This window comes from Triplophysa dalaica, chromosome 21, assembly GCF_015846415.1.
Source record: "Triplophysa dalaica isolate WHDGS20190420 chromosome 21, ASM1584641v1, whole genome shotgun sequence".
Taxonomy (NCBI): domain Eukaryota; kingdom Metazoa; phylum Chordata; class Actinopteri; order Cypriniformes; family Nemacheilidae; genus Triplophysa; species Triplophysa dalaica.
Genome location: NC_079562.1, coordinates 17,631,902 through 17,637,269, shown reverse-complemented (window position 1 = coordinate 17,637,269; position 5,368 = coordinate 17,631,902). Strand labels below are relative to the sequence as shown.

The window sequence follows — 5,368 nt, the reverse complement described above, 5'->3', positions numbered from 1 at the left end:
CATGCACTGTGCTGTGTTTTACCATTTTGTGTTTTTCCTGTTTGCCCTTGTAAAGCTGCTTTGGAACAATGCACATTGTGAAAAGCGCTTTTTTAAATAAAATTGAATTGAATTGAATTGAATACATAATTGTATTCTAGTATTTTCTTTTTGTATGCAGGACTTATTCATCAACACACAAGAATGTGGGAGGGGACTTATTTGGTAGGAGAGGCAGGTCCCTCCCTCAGACATGTGAGCTATAAAATGCATCAACTTCCATCGAGAGAAAAGTAGGAATTCTATCACAGCCTGTAAATCAGACCTAATCATTAGAAAGTATCATTTGACTTCTGCTGTACGTGATGGGCATCCAACTGTTTGGTGTTGTGCTGATCTTCTTGTCTGTAGGGCTGAATATACAGACAGCAGAGAGCTGCCGCTGTTCACTCAGTCACCCCCAAAATCAATTTTGCACTTCTGAAATAGGTACGTCAAATCTAATATCAACATTTTTTTTTACCAATATAATTTGTTAATGAAATTTTGTAAACAACAGAACACATTTAGCTTAAGGGAACGCTGTATTTCAGTTGATTTGTCATTTATCTATAAAGCAATTATTTGGAAAAAAAAATATTTTCCAATCAAGCAAGTGTAAAAGTACTATTTACGGAATGCGATGGAATTGTTCATGATTCAGAAACAAACAACAATGTCCACAGTGTCACGGAACAGAAAGACTCAGATGCAGGATCGAGCAAAAAAAGGATAACAGAAAAACAACAGAGCACTCCGAGTGTCTGCCTTAGCTAACAGTAGACCGAGGGTAAAGCCGAAGCACATCCGACCAGCAGCCCTCAAGGTAATCTCACTGTCCTGAATGATCAAAAAGTTACTTCCTCTGCTGATGGCCCTGGACAAAAAGATAGAGTAGAATAATCCTTAACTTGTTAGGGATCACACAACATAGTCCAGCGGTGAAAAATACATACACCATACACATAGAATACAAGATATACCCACACAGACCAAACACAAAGACAGGTTTAAATAGAAGACCGTAACTAGTAACAGGTGTGGGTTGAATGGGTCCGGGGAGCAGCAATCAGCTAATGGCTGCCCAGCCGAGTGAAATCAAAAGAACAGGCACAGAGCGTGACACACAGTTGAATGTTGTTAGGAGACAATAATAATGAAATATTTTATATTAACAATATATTAGTGTGTGTGTGAAAACTCCACAGAGCTGTATAGTCATGTATATGATGTTTATACAAAACAGCATTTTCTAACATTTAAGCCACTTTATATTCCATCAGTGATTTTAGCTAACGTAACCGGAGGGAGGATTCCTGTTAGGAATCATATCAACTTGGTTCGGTATAGAATCGAAATAATCAAGGTGAGCTAATCTAATTTAATGCAAGATAATGTTAGTCATTCGTCTGCAGAACATTTATCTTGAAAAAGAAAAAAGAAAGAGTATCACAAATTTCAAGTTTCCAGAATATACACAAATAACTACTACCAATTGTTCAGGTATTGAAAGGTTCTATCAATGAAAACAGAATTCAATATGTCTACACAGATACATCAACGTGTGGCATCAAACTGGCTTATGGGCAATACGTGCTTACAGGTACACCTCTGCTTCTCACAGTAAATCTAGACTTACCATAAGAAACCTGACAATTCTTATTTTCTTTTGTTTTCTTATCTGCTTACAAAGAAATGAAGGGTCTATCATTTTTATGGTGGGTATATTTTAACTGATAGAGACCGAATATAAAAAAATCAAGGGAATATTTTTATATAAAGGTTACAAATTCATTTTCATTTCAGTCAGTGAAATAAGTATTTGATCCCCGAGCAAAATATAACTTAATACTTGGTGGAGGAACCCATCTTGGCAAGCACAGAGGTCAGACATTTCTGATAGTTAATCACCAGGTTTGCACATGTGTCAGGATACATTTTAGTCCACTACTCTTTAATTCTTTAAGGTTTCTTGGCTGTCGCTCAGTAAATTGGAGTTTAGCCTCTTATTAGCATATTCAACGTTTGTGAAGGTCTACAATCTTGTCCCTGACATCATTTTAAACCTATTTAATCTTGACCATGGTAAAGGTAGAAATGGAAGATACAGATTCGGTTGGCAGGCATCTTTTACATACTGTACGTAGCATTCTGACTCAGGAGTACTTTCTTAAAGTGAAGGACTAATCTGTGGTACATATAGGCACATAACCAATCTGTAGAGCCAGAACTCTTGCAAGTTAGTAGGGGATCAAATACATATTTCACTGAATGAAATGCAAATCAGTTAAAATAAATCTAATTTACCATAAAAATTAAAGACCCTTCATTTCTTTGTAAGCAGGCAAATTTACAAAATGATTTCCCTCACTGTAAATAATTATTTGGTGTGTAACTCGCCCCGCACTGTTGGTCGTAGATCCAAGACTGAGGTGTCAAATCCACTGGCCTTTTAAGGAGAGGCATACGGTTTTAAACAATGTTAATCGAGCGGGTGAAGAAACTTGTTAGTCATATCCGAATGTCAAAGAGCTTGCTGGTGGTCACATTGAATTATCTAAGCATGCAGGAAATAAATAGTGACGTTCTAATGTGCTGCCACACCCAAGCAACCATATTCATTTCAATTGAAAAGTATGAGAGGAAAATCACTGGATCAGGCAAGAAGTCTTTACACATCACCCTGGCAACCGTCTAGCCATTCCCTAGCAACCATTTAGAGCACCCTAGCGACATATAAATATATGAATAATTCATATCTCTTTTTACTTCAGTGGCCAATTGCCTTCGCAAGTCCTAGCTCTACCATACTTTATCCAAAATTAGATCACCCTAGCAACCGTGCAAACACATTATTAAGATATGACACTTTTATTTTGATTGACCAACCAGTTTGTACATGTCACATTGGGAACCGTTTAGCCAGGCCCTATAGCAACTATTTACAGCACCATAGCAACGGTACAGCAAAATAAAGAAGCCATATCCCAAGTCCACAACATCTTGAGCACTTTTGCAACTGCGCAGTGCAGAGTTTTGCCATTCTGAAATCATCACTAGTAGAAAAAACGCAGTGTTCGTTATAAATTAATTATCTATGTGGTTCATTATTTTTTAATTCATGTGCCCTAAGAATATTTAATCATAATCGAAAATGCATTTCTGCCCTACAGTTGCTATTCTTCTCTGACAGCATTTGCAAGACATCCTCTTTACCTGTCAGTCTGCTGCAAGTTCAATTAAAATATATATATATGTATTTTTTAGATCCACATTTGCATTGGGAAACTATAGCCATCACACCCTCTATTTTTCACCCTCTTCTAATTTATCATATCAAAAGTCGTCCAATAAAGAATTTGTCAGACAGATAAAAACTTTACAGCAAATTTCCCATTTCCAATTTCTTTATTTCTCTTTTTTAAAAGGGAACCGGTTTGAAGGTGGGATCAAGGTGATGATGTGTGGCCTTGTCAAGAAATGGGATTACCTCTCCTTAAAGGAAAAGGAAAACTTCAAACAAACGTATATGATGGGCTGTAACTGCACGGTAATGATATACAGCATACAAAACCTTGGAAAATTTTAATTTGTTGTTCACAATTTTGTTCCAAAATGGTGTAGTTTCAAGAATTAGGCAACCTTTGCCATGCATTTTGCTTTATTAAAACAGAAAGTTCACAAAAAGATAACATTTCTGTCATAATTTAGAGGCTTTCAGTCTCTAAATTGTACTCTGCATCTCTTGGAGAAACATGAGGATAAAGAAAACATAACTGAATATATATGGTCTTGGTGAACTATTCCTTAAACAACACAAAACTCATGTCAATATAAAACTGTATGTCACCTCAAACTCATGTCAAACTGTCCTCTCCACAGATCTCTAGGTGTTCTTGCAGTCCATGTTGTCCCCAATCTGTGAATGAATGTAAGTGGGATGCCAAATCTCCTCAGTCTCTGGAGTACGTCTGTCTGAGGGACAGTGACGGCATCTGTAGCTGGTACATACCACGTTCAAAAGTTGATGAAGATGCAATGTGCGAAGTAGAGATCCTCGGATCCACCATGCATAAGCCTAGATTTGAAATCTGATATAGATATCCGCACCTGATCGTCACTTTAATTACTTTAATTCTTTGTTTTAAGTATGATGTTATCAGATTCAGTGACGTGATAGATCTTGATAAAAACACACTTGTTTCTTGTTTTATTTCATTTTATTTCATTTATCCCTTTTATTATAATATTCATCTATCAAATGTATTCATTCAGTTATTTTATTATTCTCTTTTATACTATTATTTGTTCCTTACTTTCCTGTTGTTTAACCTCGTTGGGAGTTGTATTGTGACTTATGCTGATATGAGTATCCATTGGTCTCCATCTCATGGTTCATAATAATAATAATGTTTTGATACTGTAATCTTGAATAGTTAAAACACATATTGAATCTGTTTCTAGTCAGACGAAGTTTGAAAGAGCTTGACTGAACATCAACGCACAACGGAGATAATTCAATAAATCATTTTTCTGTCTATTTAACATCACTTCGTCTCCTGCCTGCTGTTCTTCCCTTCAGCTCTATATCTCCCTGGTGGTTGGGTTAAAGAATTGACTCACAACGGAGTTGATATTTCCACGTTTAATTTGTTCCTGACAGAGAGAGATCTAGTGAAACTGGACTCAAACTTTAGATCTATAAGATCTACAAGCAATATCTCATAGTTGGATCTATCAGACGTTAGAACTAAACTGCCAATCTCTGATATTAAAATAATACGCTGATCTTAAGATTCATAAAACAAAAGTTTGTCTTTGGCCATTTTCTTTATAATATAAACACAGGCTTTACTTTACTTTGAATATCATGAATGACTGGATAACGGTAAATTTTCTAGCCGTTCACAGTCGTTGCATATTACATACCAAGCACTTGATTCATCCTCGTTAACCACCTCGCTAAAATGCTTTTTTCCTCCATTTTGTTTTGTTTTTAACTCTCCCTTTTTAATCTGCCTGCGGATTTAACGGCTATCTGCGCATCACTAGTGCAAAGCCTAAAAGAGCAGCATTTTCTCATTTTTAACGAATATATTTGGAGAACTGTTGGACTGTTTCCATCGTCAAATTAAACACCTTTGTATGCAAAATGAAAATGTTTCTATTTGATTGTAAAATGAAAAGTAAGAATGCTTTGTAAAAACTGTATAGTAACTGTACAGTGACAGGTTACTGCATACAATTAAAATTCTTAAGGATAACTCAGCTGGCCACACTCAAACTAATGTGAGAATGGCTTCTTTTGGATCAACAACCACCTGCTGCTCAGACTGCCCTAAACTTCTAC

General features: G+C 36.1%; 1 long non-coding RNA gene across 1 annotated transcript; it reads left to right on the top strand.

Moving 5' to 3' along the window:
* The first annotated feature begins 303 nt into the window (after window positions 1-303).
* LOC130410083 (uncharacterized) lies at window positions 304-4,119 on the top strand. Its single transcript, XR_008904973.1, has 6 exons — window positions 304-468; window positions 705-844; window positions 1,302-1,384; window positions 1,571-1,621; window positions 3,447-3,568; window positions 3,901-4,119. It is a non-coding gene; the product is annotated as an uncharacterized LOC130410083 (long non-coding RNA).
* Window positions 4,120-5,368: the final 1,249 nt, after the last annotated feature.